At 40.2% G+C, this 15140-nt stretch overlaps 1 protein-coding gene and 1 long non-coding RNA gene across 3 annotated transcripts in view; one reads left to right on the top strand and one right to left on the bottom strand.

Annotated features, from left to right (window-relative positions):
* GRXCR2 (glutaredoxin and cysteine rich domain containing 2) overlaps positions 1 to 15140 on the top strand; it is an 83059-nt gene that overhangs the window by 3504 nt on the left and 64415 nt on the right. Inside the window, exons 2-3 of one of the 2 annotated variants that reach the window (XR_008525539.1) lie at positions 2082 to 2168; positions 4026 to 4074. The gene's annotated coding sequence lies outside the window, so the exon portion shown is untranslated. Of the gene's footprint in view, positions 1 to 2081; positions 2169 to 4025; positions 4075 to 13619; positions 13820 to 15140 lie in introns of those variants that run through there. The other variant, XM_002816035.3, reaches the window with a different exon arrangement.
* LOC129059566 (uncharacterized) lies at positions 9188 to 13367 on the bottom strand. Its single transcript, XR_008525543.1, has 4 exons — positions 13313 to 13367; positions 11630 to 11708; positions 10200 to 10336; positions 9188 to 9309 (listed from the first exon to the last, which is right to left on the bottom strand). It is a non-coding gene; the product is annotated as an uncharacterized LOC129059566 (long non-coding RNA).

The following is a 15140-nucleotide window of genomic DNA, read 5'->3' as shown; positions in this document are numbered from 1 at the left end:
CAGTGGGTTACTCTTGTAGCAAATCTGGCAATTGAAAATCCAGACAATTAGAATTGTGATGGTAGAATTTTATGTTCTAATGGAGGACAGAGAAAAGGTACACCGAAGCGAGGGGTGGTCTTTCAGCACCTCTCAAACGACGCCCTGTAGGTGGTCCCCAACACCACCCACATGAGGTTAATTTTGAAGAGAAAATTTCTTTTGAAACTTGTAAAGAAGGGCGAGAGTTTTAAATGGGGATTTGTTCTGGCTTACCCAAATACTACCTTGGCATCAAATCAGATGAACATGTAGTCTTTAAAAACAAACAAAGAGGTAAACTATACATACCTCTTCAGACTCCAGGCCACCTCCCTTCTCCTGCTGTTCCCACCCCACCAACACTCCTGTTTCTATCTGTATAGTTATGGGGTGATGATTGGCTGCATTCTTTTAAAAAATCTATATGATATATCTGACCTTCTGCTGTGCATATTTATGAGTACATTTAGATTTATGTATGTAAAACACACAAACAAGCAAATCTGGTCATATTGTTTCCCTAGTCAAAACTCTTCAGTAGGTTTCCATGACCTTAGGGTAAAATCAAATCCTTCTTCCGAACTGTCAGGCCTTGCGTGATCTGGCTCATGCCCACCTCTCCTGCTTCAACTTGTACCCCCATCACCCCATCACTCAGCACACTCTTGACCCACTGGATTTCTCTTCACTCTTAGGATAGTGTTTTTGTCATCAAGTATTTGTTCATGCTCTTCTTTCTGTCTTCAACACACCCTCTTCCCCTTCCTCTCTTCCTAGTTACTCTCTTCCTCCCTGCTTTGCTTTTTTAATGCCCTTCTCTGCAAATTTGAGCTTTAAAAAATGTCAATTCCTCCAGGAAGCCTTCTTTGATTTTCATGAGTAGAAAGATTGTCATCCTACCTTCTCCTTTATAACAGCTATCACAACTGTAACTCAGTAATTATTTTATAATGATTTATTTAATGCCCAACTCCCCCAAATAGACTGTAAGCTCCAAGATAGGAAGGACCTTATGTGTCTTGTTGCTCTTCTGTTCCCCTGTATCTAACACAGTGGCTGGCATGTGGTTGATACTCACTAAATGTTGAATGGGTTTATTGATGACTAAATGAATGAATGATGTTCTTAAAAATTTGTGTTTGGGCAGGTGTACCCCAAATGGTTGATAATGGTTTTATATTAGACACCTCTTGAGTGTCACTTTGAATGTTCTCAACCACACCTCTTATTTAAGCTAAGAAGTTTTCCCAGATTCAGCCCACATGCAGAGATTCTACTTGGCAGTGTCTATCCTCAAGATCCAGCCACGTACTTCTTGCCTCCTGCCTTGGAGCTTCTCTGATGTTGCAGCATGGGACACACATGAGAAATTGCTTCACACACACATGTGCATGATCCAAAAGTGTGGACTCTCTTTGACTAATGGAAAGTCTGTAGATACATTTTCCCCTTTTATCCTCTGAGCAGGCAGTCCTGAGATGTCCTAAAGTTCTTCAGAAGGTCTCGTGGGATGAGTACCATTCATCCACAGGGGGCTAACACAATAATGCATCTTTGTGCTAGCTTTCTCTCATTCCATTTCACTCCCCTATCCTAACTCCTGCTCCCAAATAAATCACTTTCAAGGAAGCAAGCCTTTGTCTCAGGCTAAGACGGTTTCTTTCCAATTACAAATTAAATCACAAACAAGTGTGCAGATAAGTTTTGTCAATCAAATTTACTTATTGGAATTAGGATTTTAGAGGTGTACTATTTTCATTTGACTGGCTCTTAGCCACTTGGTCACAGGCTGTCTGCCATAAAGTTACTCATTTGTAAAGCACTCCTTAAATCCGTCAAAGGAGTTGAGGTATTTGGAAATCTAAAGTTTTAGAGCTGCAGGGTCATGAAATCTCTCTTGACCATCACTGGACCCTTGTTGCTAAAGGCCACGTTTTGTACATCTTTGCTCTCTTCGCTTAGTACCTAGTATAAATCTAGATATGTTTTAAATATTTAAATAGACCTATGTTATCTGTTTCTGTGATGTTGACCTTGCTCATATGATTTGATTTTTCTAGTGATACTGAGAAATCTTTGGGACAATTCAAGAGGAGGCGTGACTGGAGGACAACAGTGGAAATGTGAAGAAAATCAGACTGACAGGGGTTGAGTGGCTATTAAATACTCTGTCTTTCTTTAAAGGATACAGACCCGGGATGAAGTCAGATGTGAGATTTCCTCTCCAATCGAGGGGATGTTTGCAGTTGAGGAGTGTACTTTAAAATATTCTCATGCAATCACCAGGCCCACAGTAAAGTGACCCAGACTCCTGCCCAGGACAAAGAGGCATCATAAATTTTCTGGAGATGACTTATGGTTCTTAAATTTAACAGGAAACAGTTTGAACCAGCAGTCAAGAGCGTGGTTTTGGGCCAGGTGTGGTGGCTCATGCCTGTAATTCCAGGGCTTTGGGAGGCTGACGCGGGCGGATGGCTTGAGTTCAGGAGTTCAAGACCAGCCTGGGCAACATGGCAAAATCCTGTCTCTACAAAAAATTCAAAAATTAACTGGCTGTGGTGGCACATGCCTATAGTCCCAGCTACTAGCGAGGCTGAGGTGGGAGGATCACTTGAGCCCAGGGGTTTGAGGCTGCAGTGAACTGAGATCGCACCACTGCACTCCAGCCTGGGTGACAAAGTGAGACCCTGTCTAAAACAAAACAAAACAGACAAAAAGCCCCATGGTTTTGGCATCTAACAGACCTGGTTTGAATCCCAGCTCTGCCAGTTGCTAGACAGATAGATAGATCACTTAGGCAAATTACTCTATTCCTCTGTTCCTTGGATTCCTCATGGATAAAGTGAGGACGCTAGTAGCACCTACTTCACTGAGATGTTCTGAAGAGTCATTTGAGATGATGTATATAATAGTGCTTAATAGATGTAGGCTTCTTATCTTCTTCCTTCTTTTTCTGTAAGCAGATCTCATAAAAGAACCAGATGCCAGATGGTTCTCATTCTAACGCAAACTAATCCAAAGAAAAACATGCTAGGCCATGTGATTGCTCAGTTCTTTATTGATCAAAATGCTGTCACACAATGTATCCCTAACCTCCATCATTTGCATTTTATCTTTATGCCTTTTGCCATAAGCATGTACTTTTTAAAAATATCAAATCATTTTTTAATTGAAATAATTTATTTTAAAAGGAAATTTAAAAAATACTACTATAAATGGGAAGCCAGTTTCATTTGCTGCGATTTGAAGGTGAAAGTAAATGCACATTTGATTAAAATAATAAAATATCATTGAATCCCAGTTAAATGCTATTGCCTGCCTAGAGCGGAACTTGAGACCTGAGCAATTTGTGTTAAAAAGAGAGTAGTGGCTCATGCTTATAATCGTAGCACTTTGGGAGGCCAAGGTGGGCGAATCACTTGAGGCCGGGAGTTTCAGACCAGCCTGGGCAACGTGGCGAAACCTCGTCTCTACTAAAAATACAAAGGTTAGCTGGGTGTGGTGGCATACGCCTGTAATCCCAGCTACTTGGGAGGCTGAGGCAGGAGAATCAGTTGAATCCGGCAGGCAGAGGCTGCAGCGAGCCGAGATTGCACCACTGCACTCCAGCCTGGGTGGCAAAGCGAGACTCTGTCTCAAAAAAAAAATTGTTTTTAAATAATAAATAAATAAATGAAGACTAGCCCAAAATGGAGGCTTTCTCCTTGGTGTTATCAGAAAAGTGAAGGAAAAATGAAAAGAGAATAACCTTCTCCTAGTGTGATTCAGTGTTACTCCTCTTGGGTTAGGGTACCCCAGGCTATAGGAGACTCTGATCTAGTGTATCATAAAGAAACTGAAGGGATTGTGAAGAACCAAAAGACAGAAATCTCCCCATTTCTGTGCCATAAATGGGGGTTTACCCACTCTACATCTGGTGAGAGATTCTTAAGTGCATTTATTCCTCTTGTTTGTCAATAAAAAAGAATAGTCTACCAAGCATGTTTGTATTCTTTCCTCTACAGATTAGAAGGAAGTTCTAAAGGCAGATTTGTGAAAGGAGAAAGTAGGAAAGTAAGTAAGAATGCATCTTTCCATTCTATTATTATTAGAAAATAATTCTGCTGGTAAAATCCAAGTAATTGGATTTTAACTGTAAAACTGTAACTGTAGTCTAGTTAATTGTATTGTGCCAATGCCAGTTTCCTGGTTTTTACAGTCTATTATGGTTATATGAAAAATTATCATTGGGGGAAGTTGTGTGACGGGCACAAGGGACTTCTCTGTACCATTTTTGCAATGTCTTATGAGTTTGTAATTATTTCAGAATGAAAAGTAAAAAAAAGTTTAAGTCTAAAGCCTTAAAAATATGGTCTTACTTCTCATCTTTTGATCCTAAAATACCACTTCTATAAATTTATAGTAACATAAAAGATATATATCCAAGTGGGTTCCTCATAAAATTACTTATAAAAGTGAAAAGTTAAAGAAAAACAGCCTAATGTCCAACAATAGGGGAGTGGGTAAATAAATGGTGATATATATATATATATATATATATATATATATATATATATGGGAGGATATTATACAACTATTAAAAATGGTAAGGAGATGCATATTTAATGATGTGAAGGATCATTCACAATTAAGTGAATATTGAAACTTAAGTTATATGAGTTCAGGTTATTTAAAAATGATACACACACATACATATATATAATATCAAGACTAGAAGAATGTATGCCAAAATGTTAGCAATGGTTATTTCTAGCCACTGGGCTTATTAGTTGATTTTTATTTTAAAAAATTTTGCTCATGTATATTTGTAATTTTTCTATAATGAATGTATATTCTAGTGTAATACTTTTTTTTATTATACTTCAAGTTTTAGGGTACATGTGCACAACGTGCATGTTAGTTACATATGTATACATGTGCCATGTTGGTGTGCTGCACCCATTAACTCGTCAGTTAACATTAGGTATATCTCCTAATGCTATCCCTCCCCCCTCCCCCTACCCCACAACAGGCCCCAGTGTGTGATGTTCCCCTTCCTGTGTCCATGTGTTCTCATTGTTCAACTCCCACCTATGAGTGAGAACATGCAGTGTTTGGTTTTTTGTCCTTGCGATAGTTTGCTGAGAATGATGGTTTCCAGCTTCATCCATGTCCCTACAAAGGACATGAACTCATCCTTTTTTATGGCTGCATAGTATTCCATGGTGTATATGCGCCACATTTTCTTAATCCAGTCTATCATTGTTGGACATTTGGGTTGGTTCCAAGTCTTTGCTATTGTGAATAGTGCCGCAATAAACATACACGTGCATGTGTCTTTATAGCAGCATGATTTATAATCCTTTGGGTATATACCCAGTAATGGGATGGCTGGGTCAAATGGTATTTCTAGTTCTAGATCCCTGACGAATCACCATACTGACTTCTACAATGGTTGAACTAGTTTACAGTCCCACCAACAGTGTAAAGATGTTCCTATTTGTCCAAATCCTCCCCAGCACCTGTTGTTTCCTGACTTTTGAATGATCGCCAATCTAACTGGTGTGAGATGGTATCTCATTGTGGTTTTGATTTGCATTTCTCTGATGGCCAGTGATGATGAGCATTTTTTCATGTGTCTGTTGGCTGCATAAATGTCTTCTTTTGAGAAGTGTCTGTTCATATCCTTCGCCCACTTTTTGATGGGGTTGTTTTTTTTTTAATGTAAATTTGTTTGAGTTCATTGTAGATTCTGGATATTAGCCCTTTGTCAGATGAGTAGGTTGCAAAAATTTTCTCCCATTCTGTAGGTTGCCTGTTCACTCTGATGGTAGTTTCTTTTGCTGTGCAGAAGCTCTTTAGTTTAATGAGATCCCATTTGTCAATTTTGGCTTTTGTTGCCATTGCTTTTGGTGTTTTAGACATGAAGTCCTTGCCCATACCTATGTCCTGAATGGTATTGCCTAGGTTTTCTTCCAGGGTTTTTATGGTTTTAGGTCTAACATTTATGAAGGAATCCTCCCTAACTCATTTTATAAGGCCAGCATCATCTTGATACCAAAGCCTGGCAGAGACACAACAAAAAAAGAGAATTTTAGACCAATATCCCTGATGAACATTGATGCAAATATCCTCAATAAAATATTGGCAAACAGAATCCAGCAGCACATCAAAAAGCTTATCCACCATGATCAAGTGGGCTTCATCCGTGGGATGCAAGGCTGGTTCAACATATGCAAATCAATGAAACTAATCCAGCGTATAAACAGAACCAACGACAAAAGCCATATGATTATCTCAATAGATGCAGAAAAGGCTTTGGACAAAATTCAACAACGCTTCATGCTAAAAACTCTCAATAAATTAGGTATTGATGGGATGTATCTCAAAATAATAAGAGCTATCTATGACAGACCCACAGCCAATATCATACTGAATGGGCAAAAACTGGAAGCATTCCCTTTGAAAACTGGCACAAGACAGGGATGCCCTCTCTCACCACTCCTATTCAACATAGTGTTGGAAGTTCTGGCCAGGGCAATCAGGCAGAAGGAAATAAAGAGTATTCAATTAGGAAAAGAGGAAGTCCAATTGTCCCTGTTTGCAGATGACATGATTGTATATCTAGAAAACCCCATCGTCTCAGCCCAAAACCTCCTTAAGCTGATAGGCAACTTCAGCAAAGTCTCAGGATACAAAATCAATGTGCAAAAATCACAAGCATTCTTATACACCAATAACAGACAAACAGAGAGCCAAATCATGAGTGAACTCCCATTCACAATTGCTTCAAAGAGAATAAAATACCTAGGAATCCAACTTACAAGAGATGTGAAGGACCTCTTCAAGGAGAACTACAAACCGCTGCTCAATGAAATAAAAGAGAATACAAACAAATGGAAGAACATTCCATGCTCATGGGTAGGAAGAATCAATATCGTGAAAATGGCCATACTGCCCAAGATAATTTATAGATTCAATGCCATCCCCATCAAGCTACCAATGACTTTCTTCACAGAATTGGAAAAAACTACCTGAAAGTTCACATGGAACCAAAAAAGAGCCCACATTGCCAAGTCAATCCTAAGCCAAAAGAACAAAGCTGGAGGCATCAGGCTACCTGACTTCAAACTATACAAGGCTACAGTAACCGAAACAGCATGGTACTGGTACCTAAACAGAGATATAGATCAATGGAACAGAGCAGAGGCCTCAGAAATAATGCTGCATTTCTACAGCCATCTGATCTTTGACAAACCTGAGAAAAACAAGCAATGGGGAAAGGATTCCCTATTTAATAAATGGTGCTGGGAAAACTGGCTAGACAAATGTAGAAAGCTGAAACTGGATCCCTTCCTTACACCTTATACAAAAATTAATTCAAGATGGATTAAAGTGTAATACATTTTTAAAAGATATTAAAAATGCTTAAATCATTATAGATTTACTAAAACATGTGCAACAGGGGGAGTTAAATCCTGTAACCCTAATAGCTTATGCACTACAGTTGATAAGATAGCCATTAAAAAAATAATAAGCTTCCCAGCTCTGAAACTGCTGTAAATAGATGTTAATCCATGACAGATACTGTGCCTTACTAAAGAAAATAAGTGATAAATCATTTCACTCCTAACCTGTTTTTCTCCCTTACTTTCACTGTTTCCTTTCTGATGAAATCAGTAAATGTTTTGATTCAAAACCAGGAGCAGGATGCAACCTTAATTCTTATTAAACTCAGGGCAAGTCTGTGCAAAAGCTGACAGTTTGCCCAGGCAATTGGGTAACCACAATCTTGTTTTTTTTTGTCACACAAGTGAGAAAGTTGCAAAATTCAGTAATTCCCCAAGTGCTCTGATTAGTGCTAGATGTCTCTTTTTATTTCCAAGATAATGTGAAATACACAAGAAGCAAATTTTTTTCTCTTATTAAAAAAGAATTAGAATGATTTTCTATAACTGACTGTAAATGCCATCTGTCAAAGCAATTAGACATTTTTTAGGATGCCATGTGATGGTGCTAATTATATATTAGTTATATGATATGCATTATTTACTCACTTGTCCTTATAAATTGTGTCTCTCTTTCACACAATCTACATCCCATGGTGCAGGAACCATGTCTGTGTCATTAATTTGTGTCTGACACAAGTAGGTGCTTAAAAAATATTTGCTGAGTGATGAGGATGACTCATTTGTGTTTGAAATTCTTATTGCATTCCTAGGGGGAAAGCTTGCGACTTGGAATCTGGAGGCATGCTTTAGAAACTTAGCTTCACCAGTAACAGCTCTGTGACCCTTTGTGTTCAAAAGCTCTAGGCTCCATCCATAAAAATGCTATCAGTAACAAGTACTTCCCAGGCTTGTCGTAAGAAATAAATTTCCTAGTACAAGTTGGTAAAACAGTGTCTGGTACATAGAAAGTGCTCAAAAGATATAGATATTAATTGACGATATCTAAATTCTTTCTGTTTTAGCTATAGTTTATCTCTTTCTGGCATGATTTCTAACTTATGGTAGTTAGGAACGTACACTCTGGAGTCAGATGGCCGGTGCCATCTTATGAAATAAGAGTGTGACCTACAGCAAATTACTTAAACATGCTGTGCTTGGTTTTCTCATCTGTGAGACCGGAATGGTAATAATAGCACTTGCTCCATAGGATTATTATGAGCACACACTGAGAAGATGCTTGTAAATGCTTCAAAGAGTGTGACAGGAGTAAGTGCTCAGTAAAGGTTAGCCATTTTCTCCTTATCAGGCCTCTTATCTATTGTGTTGCATCTAAAGTACAGTTTAAAATTGAGCCCAACTGCTGGCTTCTCTTCCTGAAGCAGTTATTTATTCTGATTTGGCCATTTCATGACTGTCAACTCACAGAATGGCTGCCTGAAGGTTTATGAGGTCTGGGCATTGCCACACCCTGTAAAACTTTTAAGAGGGGGTGGGATTGGCTACTGTGCTAGAATAAATAATAACAATTAACGTTGTTTTGTGCAAGATTCTGTGCAAAGAACCATAGCCCTGTAATTACCCCCATCTTATAGATGAGGAAACAGGGTGAGAGAGGTTATGTATCATCCCAGCCAGTGCATGAGGAACTCGGAACTTACACTCAGGCAGTCTGTGCTCTTAATCTTCGTGTCATCCCATTTGCCACATTTATTAAATAAAAAAGTCAATACTTTATTACAACTTTGATCTTAGACTTTTATTTTTGGTCCCATTCAGTAGAGTTCAAAACTTGGCAACATACAGAGCCTTCTCACAGTAACATCAGGTTAATCTCCAAGAAACACAAAGGGAGATAAGCCTGAAACAGAAAGGGAGAGAGCATAGGGAGAATTAGTATTATTATTGAGATAAAATAGTGAGAGAAATGTCAACAAACCAGACATAAGCATTTGGATAAAAATCCCTTTGGTTTTCAGTAACAAATGGAGACTTCTGTAATATAACCAGAATTATCTCATTTTGTTTTTATGCTCAATTTATGATGATGAATTAACTGTTCAACTAGGATTCTAAAATAGATTTGCCTTGCTAGATCTAGCTCTGCCATTAGAGATATTGCCTTTGTGGCAATCAACTGTAGGTACACTAGGAGTACAGGAGTGTGGTTGCTGAAGAAGAGGGCTCAGATCATGGGCAGTTCATCTCTCCATGCCACTCTCCAAACTCAACCATTCCTTGCCCCCTGCTTGGCACTAAACATGGCTTGTATCCTAACTAACTTCAGTATTTTGGCATTATCTATCAAAATTGTAAGTATCATTCCATTTCACTCAGTAATTCTACATCTAGAAGTTCATTCAAGAGATTATGCGCACAAGGCATGCAAAGAGATATATACAAGGACATTCACTGTTTTGTTGTTTGTAATGGAGAATAAATAGCACTAACTTAAATATCCACCAGGAAGGGATTGGTTATATACACCATAATGTAATCATACAGAGGAATACCTAGGTAAATTAGTATATATTAATATAGATAAAATGGAAAAAAGAAGATGGTAGGCAGTGCTCATAACACTCATAACATTATAGAAGGATTTTGTAAGGATACATACCAGTGATACACAAACTTAAGTGCATGCAGGGGATCAGCTTTTGGCTTTGTGAGTAGGGACTGTGACAACCTTCAGAGCATGCCTCATATTAAGCAACTAGCACCACTCAATTTCAGCAAATCATTGCTAACCTGGTGGCAGGCCTTTGGATTTTCCAAGAAAAGCTGGGAGTCAGAGTACTTTTTATGCTGATTTGTGGCATCTATTTACTTCTCTGTCACTTCCAAAGCTGGGCGCTCCATGAAAGTATTCCAGTCATGTGAAACCGCTTGATTTTCATTTCAAGACAACAAATAAAAATATTTTAGAAATATATTGCATATGGTCATCTGTTAGCTGCATTTTTCCTTGCAGGCTCATTGCTTATCTCCCTCTAAAATACTCTTGTCAAGGGCTCTTTTTTAATTTTTTTATTTTATTATTTATTTACTTATTTTTTATTTTATTTTATTTTATTTTTATTATACTTTAAGTTTTAGGGTACATGTGCACAACGTGCAGGTTTGTTACGTATGTATACATGTGCCATGTTGGTGTGCTGCACCCATTAACTCTTCATTTAACATTAGGTTTATCTCCTAATGCTATGCCTCCCCACTCCCCACACCCCACAACAGGCCCTGGTGTGTGATGTTCCCCTTCCTGTGTCCATGTGTTCTCAGCAAGGGCTATCTCTGGAGAATCATATTATAGGCCAATATCAGGGTATGACACTTATTATGTGTAAAGTAGACAGTTCTCAAGTGTAGTCCCGAACCACCATATTAGTGTACCTGGAAACCAGTTAGAAGTGCGTAGGCCCCATCCAGACTTATTGAATCAGAAACCCTGGGGATGGCACCAGCAATCTGTGTTTCCCCAAGTGCTTCAGGTGATTCTGATGCATTCTAAAGTTTGAGATTGAGTGGGGCTTATGCATTTCCAACTAGTTTCCAGGTGACACTGATGTGGTGATCCAGGGCCACCTTTTGAGAACTGTCTATTTTATACATTGCTTTATGTTTGAAGTTCCTGCAATGTTTGCACCACTTTTATAATTGCAAACCCCACAGGTACACAGGACATACTTACACTGGCCTTACATTAGGAAGGTCGGAACTAAAGTGAGTTTCCAGACCATTACAGACTAGGGCTAGTTCTGGGAGTTTGGACTAGCTTTGGTTTTGTTACCAGTCTTCTGGGCTCAGCTAGACTATGTTTTAGACTAAGGTTTCTGTAGCCTTGAAATGCAGTTCTGGCTATACTGGACCATATGAGTCCCTGGGTGTAGAAATAGCTTTTTAAGAGTGTTGAGAGAGAAAAATTACATCTCTCATTTCATGGTATACCTGGAGCCTGTGAGGAAAATAAATACCTAGGTGATAACCATTCATTCTTTGATTCATTCACTCATTCATTCAACAACAATGTTGTGAGTGCTTACTATGTGCCTGGCATTGTGCTAAACCTGATGACACTGAAATACCTTCATGGAGCTCCCAGCTTAGGAGGTGACACAGAAGTAAATAGACCATCATGAACCAGTGTTAAAAATAGTGTGATGAGGGTCAGCACATGGTACCTTGAAAATCCCACTGGAGATGAGGGAAGACTTTCCTGAAGAGGTGGCACCTGGCTGAGGTTTGAGTGATGAGCAGGAGCTGAAGAGATGAGGAGGAGTCAGCTTGGAAAAGAAAGGGAGGGGATATTCCAGGCTGAGAGCCAAACAGATGCAGAGACACAAAGGGTGGGAGGACCCAGGACTTTGTGGGAAATGCCTGTACTCTGCCTAACCTGGGCAGAGGGTGTGTGGCAGGAGTGTCAGGCTTTGGGGCTGGAGTATGGGCAGCCGCATGATCACAAAATGCTTGGCAAAGCAGTCTGGGACACCTGGGCTCCATCCAAAAAGCAACTGAGAGAGCCAACGGCAAGTTGTAACTTAGGGAGTGACAGAGATTCCCTTTAGATTTGGGGGCTGTTTATATATTTCTGACAACAGATGTTTTCACCCAGAGTTTTTCATTTTTCATTTTATGTCTCCTTGAATCTATAAATTAAGTTTTAAAAATTCCATGCCTTTAAGTGAAAATAAATAGCAACTTATTTAAAAAAATAAAATCTACAAAATGATGGCTTGGAAACTTAATACAAACATGGATTTAAGTTTTGTACTTTCCCTTGCTACTTGGTTTTAGAGATGTTTCATGACATGTCATACACAGCCTGTGGGTTAATTAAGCTATTGATTTGGAAGGTTGCCGGTAAATCCCAAGCCAGTTTCAAGGGTGTGTATGCATTTTGGGTGAGGAGCTGGTTAAAGGCATTCATAACATTCTTATAATCCTCACTGAATGTTGCTAGGGCTCCAACTGGCAATGCATCCCATTCCTGGCATCATTACCCACTAAGGGCTTTGCTTCTCCGGAAAGTTGGGTGAATACTCAGTTAATAGGGATTGAATCAACATGTTCAGTTTGGTAAGAACTTGTCTTCCTTCATCTCACAGGGAGAAAGGGAAAAGTCAGTGATTTTTCAAGAGGGAAGGAAGGAGGGGAGGGAGGAGCAGACTGGGGTGACTGGTGATGCTGTCAAAGTCTCACAATTGCTGTAGAGGTGGATTTTCAGCCCTGGAGCAGGGTGACCTCGTTTGCTGCTACATGTGCATTCACCCTTGGTTTCCTGGCCTTTTTGCCATGAGCACATATATATCTGCTGAATGTGTAAATGTGCCCCAGAGAGGCTGTGAGGACTTAAAAGACAGACTAAACAGGATTTAAATACTACCCTGCAACTTACTGAGTGTTGACAGCTTGGAAAAATTGCTTGCCTACCTGATATGTGATTTCAGAATGCCTACCTGACATGGGTTTTTGGTGAGAATTAAATGAGATAAGACATTTATGTTTAGTGTCTTAGTCTGTTTGGGATGCTATAACAAATCTCCAACACTGGGTGGCTTATAAACAACAGAAATTTATTGCTTATAGTTCTGGAGGCTGGGAAGTCCAAGATCAGCGGGCTGACAGATTTGGTGTCTGGTGAGGGCCTGCTCTCTGGTTCATAGATGGCATCTTTACCTTGTGTCCTCACATGACGAGAAGGGTGAGGGGTTTCTCTTGGGCCTTTTTTATAAGGTCTCTGCCCTCATGGCCAAATGGCTTCCCAAAGGCCCTGCCTCCTAATAACATCACCTTGGGGGTTAGTATTGCTACATATCATTTTTAAGGAGACAGAAACATTCAGACCATAGCACATGGTGACTAACCTGTAACTGATGTTCAGCATTTCTTTCCTGACCTGGAACTGAAGCTACCTTTTCTGGTTTCCATAGGAACAATTGTTTGTCACCCCCACCCTCTGTCATGCTTGGTTTTCACCAGTAAGGAAACATGTTTGGGGAAGAGGGAACTTGAGTGGCAGAATGACCTTCATTCCAATCCTGGTATAAGTACTCATTTCAAACAATCATTCAATATTTTTGAGACTCAGGTTCCTTCTCTATAAAATGAAAACAATAATGCCCAATAATTTCCATACCTTCCGCAGTCATTGTGAGGATTCAGCCAAGTAAGGCAAGGGTGCTCAAACTTTAGAGAGCATCAGAATCACCTGAAGAGCTGGTTAAGACACAGATTGCTGGGCCCATCCCCATGGTTTCCAGTTCAATCTGGGCAGGGCCTATGCATCTCTAACTAGTTTTCAGGCAACGCTGATGTGGATCCAGGACCACACATTGAGGACAGTGCCTGGCAACAGTAAACACCAGGCAGATGTGAGTTACTATCACTTTTATATTTTGGAGCAGGAGTAATAGTGTAGACACCCCCACCTGGCTGCAATTCTAATTTTAGGGTCCTTATTTTGGCTACATCAATAATTGCTTGATTTTCAATTTTTGTAGCAGTACTCTAAACAGTGAGGAGGAGAGACTCAGTGTTCTAGGGGGTTAGGATCCACAAGTCATTGCTGCCACACATCCAAGTGACCCAAGCACAGGAATCAGGGCCCTGGGTGCCTCGGTTTCAATGTAGTTTTGTCAGCCTGGGACAAACTAAAAAATAAATTTCTGAAACATTCTCCTACCTCACAAGACCCTCTACTATGTGTTGAGGACATGTTTTGGGGAGGTTGGGGCAGAAAACAGGAGACTTCCACAGCCCAGAGTCTTCTCCTCTATTGTCTTCTTTGGTCCTGCCCTCCCCAGGGGTTTTAAGCACGCGAAGGATGGATCTTCCCCCTGAGGAAATTACAGGCTCTGACCCTTATTTTAGAAGGGGGATGACAAAGATAAGGGGCATGGTGACACCTCTGTCACCTAATGATCGTCTGAATTACACATCTAAAATTAACAGCTTCTCCTCCTCCCTCCCACCCACCTGCCTACCCAATACTTAAACCCTTCTTTGTCATTGTTTCTCCAAGCAATTGATTCGCAAGAAATACCACCTGGATCTGCAAACCCTTGAAACTCAGGGAGTGGGACTCAGCATTGCACTGGGGTTAAGAGTCGAGGGGCTGGGGTCATCTCCTCACTTGTTAGCTTGGAGAATGAGGCTACCATTTTCTTAACGTAAATTGAAGGAAGTAAGGGTACTTGCATCACAGTGTTCTTGTGACAGTTAATTAGATATGCATGCAAGGTCTCAATAAATAACAATTGTGGTTTCTATGGAGGATTTTTAAGAGTTCCTCATTGGGATCCTCTTCTGCATGCCCTCCCAGGGCTGTCAGTTTTCCAGAATTATCCAGCAATGTTCGGTTGGTTTTGGGGGTCCAGATTCTCCACTTTCCCTGATTTGTCTATGTGACTTTGGACTGAAGGAGAAGGGAGGAGGCTTTGATGTGGGACCTGGGGAAAGAAATGAGGAGACAGGGACAGTGCAAGCTCTAATGAGGAGTCTGCCCCCACCTGACCCCAAGAACAGATGCTCAGTCCCTGTGAAGCAGGAGCTGTAAACTGGAGGATCTGTTCTCCCCAGGCGGTGCGGGAAACTTAGTAGCTCAGAGTCCAAGTGGACAAAATACAATGCAGCATTTGGGGAGGGGCTCACACACAGCACTAGGCATGCACTGAGCACAGAAGGGAACCGAGT

Source organism: Pongo abelii, chromosome 4 (genome assembly GCF_028885655.2).
Source record: "Pongo abelii isolate AG06213 chromosome 4, NHGRI_mPonAbe1-v2.0_pri, whole genome shotgun sequence".
Lineage (NCBI taxonomy): Eukaryota > Metazoa > Chordata > Mammalia > Primates > Hominidae > Pongo > Pongo abelii.
The sequence above is the reverse complement of the archived record's forward strand: the minus strand, read 5'-3'. Positions and strand labels throughout refer to the sequence as shown.